The sequence below is a fragment of the Martes martes genome (assembly GCF_963455335.1).
Source record: "Martes martes genome assembly, chromosome: 10".
NCBI lineage: Eukaryota > Metazoa > Chordata > Mammalia > Carnivora > Mustelidae > Martes > Martes martes.
In genome coordinates this window covers 18,058,292-18,072,539 of record NC_137898.1, presented here as the reverse complement: position 1 = coordinate 18,072,539, position 14,248 = coordinate 18,058,292, and positions in this window count along the sequence as shown.

Sequence of the window (14,248 nt, the reverse complement as noted above, 5' to 3'; positions counted from 1 at the left end):
GATAAGTCTGGCCAGGGGTTTGTCAATCTTATTAATTCTTTCAAAGAACAAGCTCCTAGTTTCATTGATTTGTTCTATTGTTTTTTTAGTTTCTATTTCATTGATTTCTGCTCTGATCTTTATGATTTCTCTTCTCCTGCTGGGTTTAGGCTTTCTTTGTTGTTCTTTCTCCAGCTCCTTTAGGTGTAGGGTTAGGTTGTGTATTTGAGACCTTTCTTGTTTCTTGAGAAAGGCTTGTACTGCTATATATTTTCCTCTCAGGACTGCCTTTGTTGTGTCCCACATATTTTGAACTGTTGTGTTTTCATTATCATTTGTTTCCATGAATTTTTTCAATTCTTCTTTAATTTCCTGATTGACCCATTCATTTTTTAGAAGGACACTGTTTAGTCTCCATGTATTTGCGTTCTTTCCAAATTTCCTCTCGTGATTGAGTTCTAGCTTCAGAGCATTGTGGTCTGTAAATATGCAGGGAATGATCTCAATCTTTTGATACTGGTTGAGACCTGATTTATGACCCAGGATGTGGTCTATTCTGGAGAATGTTCCATGTGCACTAGAGAAGAATGTATATTCAGTTGCTTTGGGATGGAATGTTCTGAATATATCTGTGATGTCCATCTGGTCCAGTGTGTCATTTAGGCCTTTATTTCCTTGTTGATCTTTTGCTTAGATGATCTGTCCATTTCAGTGAGGGGAGTGTTAAAGTCCCCTGCTATTATTGTATTACTGTCGATGTATTTCTTTGACTTTGTTATTAATTGGTTTATATAGTTGGCTGCTCCCAAGTTAGGGGCATAGATATTTAAGATTGTTAGGTCTTCTTGTTGGACAGACCCTTTGAGTATGATATAGTGTACTTCCTCATCTCTTATTATAGTCTTTGGCTTAAAATCTAATTGATCTGATCTAAGGATTGCCACCCCAGCTTTCTTCTGATGTCCATTAGCATGGTACATTGTTTTCTACCCCCTCACTTTAAATCTGGAGGTGTCTTCGGGTCTAAAATGAGTTTCTTGTAGGCAGCATATTGATGGGTTTTGTTTTTTTATCCATTCTGATACCCTGTGTCTTTTGATGGGGGCATTTAGCCCATTAACATTCAGGGTAACTATTGAGAGATATGAATTTAGTGCCATTATATTGACTACAAAGTGACTGTTACTGTATATTGTTTCTGTTTCTTTCTGATCTACTACTTTTAGGGTCTCTCTTTGCTTAGAGGACCCCTTTCAATATTTCCTGTAGAGCTGGTTTGGTGTTTGCAAATTCTTTCAGCTTTTGTTTGTCCTGGAAGCTCTTGATCTCTCCTTCTATTTTCAATGATAGCCTAGCCGGATATAGTATTCTTGGCTGCATGTTTTTCTCCTTTAGTGCTCTGAATATATCATGCCAGTTCTTTCTGCCCTGCCAGGTCTCTGTGGATAGGTCCGCTGCCAATCTAATGTTTTTACCCTTGTATGTAACAGACTTCTTTTCCCGGGCTGTTTTCAGGATTTTCTCTTTGTCGCTAAGACTTGTAAATTTTACTATCAGGTGACGAGGTGTGGACCTATTTTTCTTGATTTTGAGGGGCGTTCTTAGCATCTCCTGGATTTTGATGTTTGTTCCCTTTGCCATATTAGGGAAATTCTCTCCAATAATTCTCTCCAATATACCTTTGCTCCCCTCTCTCTTTCTTCTTCTTCTGGAATCCCAATTATTCTAATGTTGTGTCGTCTTATGGTGTCACTTATCTCTCGAATTCTCTCCTCATGGTCCAGTATTTGTTTGTCTCTCTTTTGCTCAGCTTCTTTATTCTCTGTCATTTGGTCTTCTATGTCACTAATTCTTTCTTCTGCCTCATTTATCCTAGCAGTGAGAGCTTCCATTTTTGATTGCATCTCATTAATAGCTTTTTTGATTTCAACTTGGTTAGATTTTAGTTCTTTTATTTCTCCAGAAAGGGCTCTTATCTCTCTGGAGAGGGTTTCTCTAATATCTTCAATGCCTTTCTCAAGCCAGGCTAGAACCTTGAGAATCATCATTCTGAACTCTAGATCTGTCATATTACCAATGTCTGTATTGGTTAGGTCCCCAGCCTTCGGTACGGCCTCTTGTTCATTTTTCTGTGGTGAGTTTTTCCGCCTTGTCAGTTTGTCCAGATAAGATTTGCTTTCTCCTCCTCTAGAATTCTGCTGTTCTTTTTGAGCAAAGTTGTTCTTGGCTGGGTTTCTTGGTGATCTTCTGGGGGAGGGGCCTGTTGTAGTGATTCTCAAGTGTCTTTGCCACAGGTGGAATTGCACCGCCCTTGCCAGGGGCCGGGCTAAGTAATCCGCTCGGGTTCGCTTTCGGGAGCTTTTGTTCCCTGAGTGCTTTCCGTAGAGTTCTGGAGGATGGGAATGAAGATGGCGGCCTCCCAATCTCTCGGCCCGGAGGAGCCGAGAGCTTGTGGTCCCGCTCCTCAGCGCGCCCTCAGAGCAAAGCGCCCAACCGCCCCGCCTCCCTGGGCTGTGGTCGCCCCTGGAGGAAAGCAGTCAATTGCTGGCACTTGAGAAAAGCGTCCAGTCGCTTCCGTCTCTGTGGCCTCCAGCCGCGCTCCGAGGCCACCCAGCCTGCGACCGGCACAAGGTAACCCCGGGCTGAGAGCTCACTTCTTGGCTTTGTCGCTGTAGCCATCTTCCCTGCTTTAATACCTGCGAGCTCTGCGGCACTCAGATACCCCTGGTCCTTCTGTGACCCCGCGGGACCTGGGGTTACGCTGACCCTGCCTGGGCTTCCCCCCGGTTTAGCCTCTGGAGTGATGTCCCTCCATGGAGCAGACTTTTAAAAGTCCCGATTTTGTGCTCTGTTGGTCCTCCGCTTGCCAGGAGCCGGCCCCTACCCCCACGGTCTGCCTTCCCGTCGCTTTGGATTCACTTCTCCGCAGGTCCTACCTTTCAGAAAGTGATCGATTTTCTGTTTCTGGAATTGTTGCTCTTCTTCTCTTCAATTTCCCATTGGATTTGTATGTGTTCACAATGGTTAGATAAGCTATCTAGCTGATCTCCTGCTACCCGATGTCGTCTCAGCCTGCTACTTCTCCGCCATCTTGACTCCTCCCCCCTCTTCTGCCCATTTTCGACTTATTTGTTTTTTGTGTGTTGAGTTTGAGGAGTTCTTTATAGATCATGGACATCAGCCCTTTGTCTGTAGTGTCATTTTTGAGTGTCATCTTCTCCCATTCTGTGGGTTGTCTCTTTATTTTGTTTACTGTTTCCTTTGCTGTGCAGAAGCTTTTTATCTTGATGAAGTCCCAAAAGTTCATTTTCTCTTTTGCTTCCTTTGGCTTTGGAGACATGTTTTGAAAGAAGTTGCTGTGGCTGTTGTTGAAGAAGTTACTGCCTAGGATTTTGATAGATTCCTGTCACATTGAGGTCTTCATCCATTTTGAGTTTATCTTTGTGTATGGTGTAAGAGTATGGTTGAGTTTCATTCTTCTATACATAGCTGTCCAATTTTACCAGCACCATTTATTGAAGAGATCATTTTTTCCACTGTGTATTTTTTCCTGCTTTGTCAAAGATTATTTGACCGTAGCATTGAGGGTCCATATCTGGGCTCTGTATTCTGTTCCATTGGTCTATACGTCTGTTTTTGTGCCAGTACCATGCTGTCTTGGTGATCACAGCTTTGTAGTAAAGTCATCCCAATCAGAATTCCACTGGCATTTTTCAAAGTGCTGGAACAAACAATTCTAAAATTTGAATGGAACCAGAAAAGATCCTGAATCCCTGAGGAAATATTGAAAAAGAAAAACAAAGCTGGGGTCATCATTTTACCTGATTTCAAGCTTTACTACAAAGCTGTGATCACCAAGACAGCATGGTACTGGAGATATGTCTTGAGAGAAGTTGCCTTGACTGATGTCAAAGTAGTTACTGCCTATGTTCTCCTCTAGGATTTTGATGGATTCCTCTCTCACATTGAGGCTTTCATCCATATTGAGTTTATCTTTGTGTATGCTGTAAGAGAATGGTTGAGTTTCATTCTTGTATACATAGCTGTCCAATTTCCTCACACCATTTATTAAAGAGACTGTCTTTTTTCCACTGAATATTTTTTCCTGCTTTGTCAAATTTTATTTGACCATAGCATTGAGGGTCCATATCTGGGCTCTCTATTCTGTTCCATTGGTCTATATATCTGGTTTTGTGCCAGTACCATACTGTCTTGGTGATCACAGCTTTGTAATATATCTTGAAATCAGGCAACGTGATGCCTCCAGCTTTTTTTTTTTTTTTTTGTTCTTAATGCAACATTTCCTTGGTGATTCAGGATATTTTCTGGTTTCACACAAATTTTAGGATTGTTTGTTCTAGCACTTTGAAAAATGTCATTGGTGTTTTGATCAAGATGGTGTTGAGAGTATAGATTATTTTGGGCAGCATAGGCATTTTAACAATGTTTGTTCTTCTGATCCATGAGCATGGAATGTTTTTCTATCATTTTGTGTCTTCTTCAATTTCTTTCATAAGTGTTCTGTGGTTTCTAGAGTATAGATCCTTCACCTCTTTGATTAGGTTTATCCCAAGATATCTTATGGTTTTGGGTGCTATAGTAAATGGAATCAATTATCTAATTTCTTCTTCTACAGTTACATTGTTAGTGTATAGGAAAGCAACTGATTTCTGTGCATTGATTTTGTATCATGCCACATTACTGAATTGCTGTATGAATTCTAGTAATTCAGGGGTGGACTCTTTTGGGTTTTTCCACATAAAGTATCATGGCATCTGTGAAGAGAGAGAGTTTAACTTCTCTGCCAACTTGAATATCTTTTATTTCTTTTCGTTGTCTGATTGTTGTTGCTAGGACTTATAGTACTATGCTGAACAATAGTGGCAAGAGTGGGCATCCTTGTTGTATTCCTGATCTTAAGGGAAATGCTCTCAGTTTTTCACCATTGAGAATGATATTCATTGTTGGTTTTTCATAGATGGATTTTATGAAATTGAGGAATGTTTCCTTTATCCCTATGCTCAAAGAGTTTTAATCAGGAAATGATGCTGTATTTTGTCAAATTCTTTTTCTGCATCAATTAAGAGCACCATGTGGTTCTTTTCTCCTCTTTTATTTATTCTATCACATTGATTGATTTTGCAAATGTTGAACCACCTTGCATCCCAGTGATAAATCCCACCTTGTTCTGGTGGATAATCATTTTAATATACTGTTTGATCCCATTAGCTAGGATCTTTTTGAGAATTTTGGCATCCATATTCATCAGGAATTTTGGCATCCATATTCATCCATATTCATCCATATTCATGGTCTGAAATTCTCCCTTTTGATGGGGTCCTTGCCTGGTTCAGGGACCAAGGTAATGCTAGACTCATATAAAGAGTCTGGAAGTTTTCCGTCTATTTCTATTTTTTGAAACAACTTCAGGAGAATAGGTATTATTTCTTCTTTGACTGTTTGGTAGAATTCCCCAGGGAATCCATCAGATCCTGGACTCTTGTTTTTTGGAAAGTTTTTGATCACTTCTTCAATCTTGTTACTGTGTTGGTCTATTCAAGTTGTCAGTTTCTTCCTGTTTCAGCCTTGGTAGTTTATAGGTTTCCAGGAATGCATCCATTTCTTCCAGGTTGCTTAACTTATTGGTATATATCTGTTGATAATAATTTCTGATTATTGTTTCTATTTCCTTAGTGGTAATCGTGATCTCTTACTTTTTATTCATAATTTTATTAATTTGGGTTCTTTCTCTTTTCTTTTGGATAAGACTGGTTAGCAGTTTATCGATCTTATTAATTCTTTCAAAGAACCAGCTTCTAGTTTTGTTAATGTGTTCTACTGCATTATTTCTGGTTTCTAACTCATTGATCTCTGCTCCAATTTTAATTATTTCCTTTCTCATGCATAGGTTAGACTTGATTTGTTGCTGATTCTCCAATTGTTTAAGGTGTAAAGTTAGTTTATGCTTTTGGGATTTTTCTATTTTTTTTGTGTGTGAGGCTTGGATGGCTATATACTTCCTGTTAGGACCGCCTTTGCCGTATCCCATAGGTGTTGGACTGATGTGTTTTCATTCTCTTTGGTTTCCATGAGTTAAGCTCCTCTTTGATTTCTTGGTTGATCCACACATTCTTGAGCAGGATGGTCTTTAGCTTCCAAGTGTTTGAATTTCTTTCCAAACTTTTTCTTGTGATTGAGTTCCAGTTTAAAAGCACTGTGGCCTGAGAATATGCAGGCCACATATGCAGAGAATATGCAGGGAATAATCTCAGTCTTCTGGTATCAGTTGAGACCTGATTTGTGACTCAGTATGTGGTCTATCCTGGAGAAAGTTCCATGTGTGCTTGAGAAGAAAGAGTATTCTGTTGTTTTAGGGTAGAATGTTCTGTATATATCTATGAAGTCCATCTGGTTCAGTGTGTCATTCAAAGCTCTTGTTCCTTTGTTGATTTTCTGCTTAGATGATCTGTCTATTGCTGAGAGTGGAGTGTTCAGGTGTCCTACTATCTACATATTATTATCAATATGTCTCCTTATTTTTGTTAACAGTTGGTTTATGTAGTTGGCTGCTCCCATGTTGGGGGGATAGATATTTACAATTGTTAGGTCTTGTAGGATAGACCCTCTAAGAATGATACAGTGTCCTTCTGTATCTCTAACCATAGTCTTTAGCTTAAAATCTAATTTGTCTGGTATGAGAATTGCTATGACAGCTTTCTTTTGAGGTCTGTTGGTATGAAAGATGGTTCTCCACCCCTTCACTTTCAGTCTGGATGCATCTTTCCAAATTAGTCAAATTAGTCATATGTTGTAGACAACATATGAATGGGTCCTGTCTTTTTATCCAATCTTCAGCCCTGTCCTGTTTTATGGGAGGATTTAGGCCATTCACATTGAGAGTGGTTATTGAAAGATATAATTAATTGTCATCACGCTGCCTGCAAAGTCCTTGTTTCTATAGATTGTCTCTGTAAATTTTTGTTTTATATCACTCTTGGGGGTCTTTCTCCTTTTATAGAACCCCCCTTAATATTTCTTGCAAGGACAGCTTAGTGGTCACATACTCTTTCAATTTCTTTTTTTTTTTTAAATATTTTACTTATTTATTTGACAGACAGAAATCACAAGTAGGCAGAGAGGCAGGCAGAGAGAGAGAGGGGGAAGCAGGCTCCCTGCAGAGCAGAGAGCCCGATGTGGGGCTCGATCCCAGGACCCTGGGATCATGACCTGAGCTGAAGGCAGAGGCTTTAACCCACTGAGCCACCCAGGCGCCCCAGTTTCTTTCTTTTTTTTTTTTTAAGATTTTATTTATTTATTTGACAGACAGAAATCACAAGTAGGCAGAGAGGCAGGTAGAGAGAGAGGGGGAAGCAGGCTCCCTGTGGAGCAGAGAGCCTGATGTGTGGCTTGATCCCAGGACCCTGGGATCATGACCTGAGCTGAAGGCAGAGGCTTTAACCCACTGAGCCATACAGACGCCTCTATTCTTTCAATTTCTGAAGGTCTTGGAAGCTCTTTATCTCTCCATCCATTCTAAATGACAGTCTTGCCAGAAAAAGTATTCTTGGCTGCATGTTCTTCTCATTTAGTACCCTGAATATGTCTTGTCAGTCCTTTCTGCTTTGCCAGATCTTTGTGGACAGGTCTGATGTTATTCTGATGTTTCTCCCTCTGTATGTAAGGAGTCTCTTTCCCTCAACTTGCTCTTAAAATTCTTAGGATTCCTTGGTTTTAAGATTTGGTTGGTTTAACTATTATATGCTTGGACGTCGGTCTGTTCACCTTGATCTTGGGAGGGGACCTCTCTGCCTCTAGGACATGAATGTTTATTTCATATCCAGATTAGGGAAGTTCTCAGCTACGATTTGCTCAAATGTATCTTCTAGTCCTCTCCCCCCCCCCGCCGCGGGATCCCAATAATTCTGACATTGGAACATTTCATGACGTCATTTATTTCTCTGATTCTGTTTTCATGGATTTTAAGCTGTTTGTTCCAGGCCTCTTCCTATTCCCTCTTTTCTATGTCTGTCTTCTAGATCACTAATTCATTCTTCTGCCTCATTTACCCTAGCTATTAGACTATCTAGATTGGATCGGATCTCATTGATAAAATTTTTAAGTTCTGCTAGATCATCTCTCATTTCTGCCCTTAGAGAGCCTATGTTATCATTAATGGTTTTCTCCATCTTAGGTATTGTCCGCATAACTGTTACCCTGAAGTCTATTTCTGACATCTTGCTTATATCAGTATCCATTAGTTCTGTGGCAGGGGTCATAGTCTCTGAATTTTTCCTGTGTTGGGAGTTCTTCCTCTTAGTCATTCTGTTGAGGGTTGGTTGAGGGAATGTACAGAGTCCAGATTATTGACGACAACTGAAATAAGATGCACCTGTTATAGGGATCTTAGGGTTGTCACCCTCTTGTTCTTCCAGACTGTCTTCTAGGGGAGGAGCCTGCAGTGTTGTTACTCAGGCAACCCTGTTTGGGTAGGGTGTCCTCCTCCTGTGGGGGGGGGGGGATGGGCTCAGTGAGAACCACTTTTTTTTGGGAGGGCTTTGTTCTCTGGGGACTTTCCCTGCAGCTTTCCGCATCTCTTTCAAGAGTCAGAGCAGGAGTGACTGTATCCAAACTTGTCTCAGAACAGAAAGATTGCAGTCTGTTCTCCAGAGAACCCTTCAGGCCACACTGACTCTGTTTTTGTCTGTGCTACTAAAAACCACAGTGTCCTGGGTTATGCATCCCACAGCAGCACTCCAAGCCCTTGCTTCCAGGTCCAGGCACATCTCTGCCCTTTGTGCTTCTAAATTGCCAGCTGCCCCCAGTTTGAACATGTGCCCCCACAGCTCCAGGTTTCAGTCTGGAGGGTTACCCTAAAGTCCTATCCCCGCTGCTAGCAGTCTGGGAGTCTGTGCCCAGTCTCCAGTGTGGGAGCCTTTTGCACTCAGACAGTACAGGATCCTGGAGGCTCCCTCCCCCTTACATTTATCTTCCAAAATCTGCCCCCAGAATCATGCACGTGCCTCCCACACCCCACCTCATGCCTTGAAATCAATTGCTGGAGATATTTTGTTTGTAGAGATATGGATATACCTTTTTACATCTCAGGCTGATTTTGTGGGTATTCAGAGTTGTCTGATAGATATCCAGCTCAATTCAGGGGACTGGTTGAAATAGGGTCCTCTACTCCTGTTATCTGCTATATCTTTCAATATAATATGTTATTTGATTGAAAGCTGAATATATATGAACAAGTGAAGACTTCAGAATTGTTTTAAAAAAGGCTAAATATAAAGGATTATATTTTTTTATTTTAGTTGCTCTTAAGTGATTTTTTTTAAAAGATTTTATTTATTTATCAAAGAGAGAGAGAGTGCAAGAGCATGTGCACAAGCAGGCAGAGTGACAGGCAGAGGCGGAGAGAGAAGCAGGCTCCCTGCCAAGCAAGGATTCTGATGCGGGGACTAGATCCCAGAACCCTGGAATCATGACCTGAGCCGAAGGCAGCAGCTCAACTGACTGAGCCACCCAGGCATCCTTCTTAAGTGATTTTTAAAAAAAAATTTTATTTATTTATTTGACAGAGAGATCACAAGTAGGCAGAGAAGCAGGCAGAGAGAGAGGGGGAAGCAGGCTCCCTACTGAGCAGAGAGCCCAATGCAGGGCTCGATCCCAGGACCCTGAGATCACGACCTGAGCCAAAGGTAGAGACTTAACCCGCTGAGCTACCCAGGTGCCCCACTCCTAAGTGATTTTTAAGGCAAAAGTAGGAGCAATATGTTATAGGTTTGTAGTATATGCAAAAGTAAATTATATGAAAATATCACAAGAAATGGGAAGCAGGAATTGGACGTGTAGTGCTATATGGTCCTTAGACTGTTTGAAGTTCCATAAAAGTACTTAAAGGTAGATGGTAATAAATGAAAGGCATAATATGTTATATAATATAGTCTCTGTAATATTGTATATGCATACATATATGTTAGCAACCACTAAAATATTTTAAAAAGAAACAAATAATATGTAGTAAGGTAAAATGGAATCATAAAAATAAACTAATTCAAAATTAGAGAATGAGGAATAAGATAACAAAATACAATGGAACATACAGAAAACAATAACATTTAACATATAATATATATTATATTATAGATGCTTGAATTAAACCAGTCAATACTTACACTAAATATAATGACTTAAACATTTATTAAAAATATTTAAATTGTATAAAATACCAAACCCAAACTTATCTTGCCTGTAAGGCATTTTTTCAAATATGAAGACATACATACATTAGGAGTAAAATTATGGAAAAAGATACATAATAAATGCACTAATCAATAAAAGCTAGAGAAAATATATTGGTATCAGACAAAACAGACTTTAGGACAAAGAATATTACTGAAGAAAGAGAAGGATATTACATAGGTGATAGATGGTTCAGTTCACCAAGAAGACATAATAATCCTAATAGCATATGCACCTAACAACAAAGTCTTGGAAACACATAAAAAAGAAAGACCTGATAGAATGACTGTCCTTTTATTGAAGTTTTCCCAGTGAAACTCATTATATAGTAGATTTTTCAGAAAGGGTGCTTATGTACAGTATTTTTGGGTTATTACCTGATCAAAACTTTGTTTATTGAAAGACAGCTTGGCTAAGTATAATATTCTGGTTTAGACTTTCTTAATATTCTTGAAAATGCTGCTTTGTATTGTTTTTGGGAAGTTGAATGCCACTACAAGTCTTTTGTTTTTGTAAGTTATGTCATAATTTTGCCTAGAGTTCCTGAGGATTTCTTTTTTTATCTTTAATGTCTAATAGTATTACTAGGATACATCTTGGGTTGATTGTTCTGTTAATTTCTCCTGGCACCCAGTGGATCCTTTCAATGTGTAGCTTTAGGTGTTTTTAAATTTATAAAATATTTTTTGGATTGTAGTTTTAAATATTGGTTCTATTTTATTGTTTTGATTTTTTTGGGACATCAATTATATGTGTGTTAAGCCTCCTTGGTCTAACTACCATTTCCACCCCTCTCTTTTGGCCCTTTTAACTTTTTATTTTTAAAGAATTTACTCATTTATTTATTTATTTATTTATAGAGAATGAGGTGGGGAGGGGAGTGAGAGAATCTCAAGCAGACTCTGTGTTGAGCAAGGAGCCTGATGCAGGGCTTGATCTCATGACCCTGAGATCATGACCTGAGCCAAGATCAAGAGTTGGATGCTTAACTGTGTCGCCACCCCGGTTCCCCTAACTTCTTTAAAATGTCATTTTATTTCCTTTGATTATCTGACTTACTTTCATGCTCTTTATTATATTTTAATTAGACTCTTCTCCTTTTGGTAATTTAATTTTCATTTCTGACATGCTTTTTGTCTTTTTATTTTATTTTTCCCTGAGTTTAATCAACTCTCATTTAACTCCTTTCTGATTTAAAATTTTTTTTGTTTTGTTTTTGGGTTTTGTATTTCTAGTGCAACATCTTATTTTCGTATCCATGAATATATTTGACATGTCTTTAGCTTTTCTCTCTCAGAGCATAATAATTAGGTGTTTGTAACTTCTTAAAGTTCTCCAGCTGAAATAATTGAAAAACATCTTGAGCCTTTTCCTAACTCACAATTTTTTGGTAGAGTTTTACACTAGAGACAACAAATTCCATGGGGAATGTGGCTCTTCATCACACTGTGAGGCTCAATTTATTTTAAATAGTTTAGGCATCTCAATATTGAAAAACAATCCTTGGTCTTCTAGTGAATGAATGGGTTTTCTAAACTAAAAAACAGGACCTTAAACTCTCTGGCTAGCTGTCTGTACCTATTTTTCTGTTTCTAAATAGATGACCTAAAGACTGGCCATGGGGATGATTTCCTGAATCCTTCCCTTTGTGATTTATCTGCATCCCCATAGGCTGTTCATTTTCTAAATTATCATAGAACAGATGGAACTTTGTTGTATGGAAGCAAGACTGGCACTGTTAACTGGCAATAACAATCACAAAATCAAAATCACTAGAAAGGAATCCCAGTGTTGTGGAAACTGCATCGGCAACTTGACCAGTAACTAGCTGTGTGACTCAGAAGTCAATTAAACTCTCCCTTAGCTGCTTCATCTGTAAACTAAGAAGATTGTATTAATAGTCTTTAAATTGCCTTTCAGCTCTAAGGTTTCTTCTGTTTCATCTGGTGCCTTGGTTGAGATGAAGCAGCTTAGCCCACTGGGGGGTCTTCTATGCGGAGGAAGAAGTCTGGTGGAACAGTTGTTTTCAGGAGAGCCTCCCGTGTTCCAGGGCACACTCCTTTAGTCTCTTCAGCCCAGGACATTCCTTTGAGTGATGAGCTCATGCAACAGAGGGAGAAATTGTTCCTAATTCTAAGGAGAAGAACATTTATGTTCAAATCTTTGCTGTAAGTCTGAGCATTACTCAAACAAGGTAGGTAATGACATACGCAGAAGGATGTCTCAGGTTGATTGAATGTGGGTGTAAGGTTCCAAATCACTGTATGATTTAGAGTGAATCACTTTTCCTCCCTGAGCCTCAGTTTCTGCCTCTGTAAAAAGGAGGAGGCTGAACAGAATGGGCCCTCAATTTCTCCTTGGTATTCACATTCTGGGATTCCATAAAGTGTCACTTGGGGTCTAGCATCAGTTGTGGGAAAGAGCCCTTGTGATGTGACTTTAAGTTCATTGCAATAGGTCTTTCAGGCTCTCTATCACTTATTATTTTGCCCTTGTCAGATTTCTCTCATTGTGGCTTTTTTTTTAGAGGATAAAATTCTATCTAGTTAGGATCTAGAACATCATTTATCTACCTAGGCTTAGATGTAATCCGTGGATGATTAGCTTGTTATCTGTGATCCTAGGATGAGGGTTTTATTTGGGAAGTGCTGAGGGGAAGAGGAGATAATTTATTACTAATTGTCTTTCTTTTGGACAAGGGGGGAAGAGAAAGGAGAGAAATGTAAATAAATACCAGGAAGTCTGAACTAATAATAGCTACTACTTATTGAGAGCTTCCTATTTGCCAGCCAACCCTCTTGAGTGTTTTATATATTTTATCTTAGGCCTATTTCTTGCAACAACCATGCCAGATATGAATTTTTACGCTATTCCGATAAAATAATAATAAAAAAAAGAATCTTACAGGGACATATGATACGTAGGTGATAGAGCTAAGAATGGGCTGCCAACTGCAGTGCTTGTTCCCATAGACCCTATTGTAGATCAGTTCCTGAGGAGAGAGAAAAGCAGTTCAGCAGGTGTTCTTGTTTTGTTTTCTCCAGCCCTTTAGAGGTCCATGAACCTGGAACTATTCCCTCCACTCAAAGTTGGGTCACCTCTGATCTTCAGTAATTCATCACCTGTGTGTCTCACAGTGATCCCATGCACTCATCTGATACAACTGTCTTACATTCCCCTAATGAATTTTTTGTTTGTATTTTAAAATATATACCATGTGATCCAAATGGTAATCTCAACATACAAACTCAGATATGATATGTACATGAATGTGTAAGAGATTTGGTCTTTTAATGAGAATTAGACAATTCGTGTCCTTGCAACACTGGACAAAACAAAGAACAACAAATATCTTCTATGGAACATAATGATTTAGCTACCCAGCTCACAGTGAACTTTACTGCAAAGTTGTAACACATGTGGCTTTGACCCTGTGCAGTAAAATGTCTGTTTCTGAAATAGAAATGATCTACATTATTCACAACCTTAACTATTTGGTGAAAGAGTCACACCTGTGTTATATGTGGTCAAGATAGGCTGAAAGGAAAATGTATACAGATAGCAATAAATAATCTAGTTCTTTCTTATCAGTTCTCCTGGTTGGTCAGTTTATCATCAATCAGAAGTCTACATATATTCTGAGCCCCATCTGTAAGATTGACACTTAGGTGCTGGGTGGGTTTAAGGAGTAATGAACTGAAGACAAATAAGCAACATAAAACCACAGGAAGCAATAAGTCAATATAAAAATCAATTGTAATGAATTGTATGGTTCCAGTTGCAGGTAGTAGAGAATATTTTCATTTTGAAATTCAACTCAATGACCATTTACTGGGCACTTACTATGTATTTAGTTCTGAAGATTCAGACGTGAATAAGCTCAACTTAGTAAGGGAGACAGATACAGAAACAATAATTATAATAAAATTTGCTAAATACTCCAGTAGAAAGATGTAAAAAACATAGAAGAAGTGTTGGCTGGAGTGGAATGATAAGTGGTGTCTGATCTAAGCATTAAAACAAG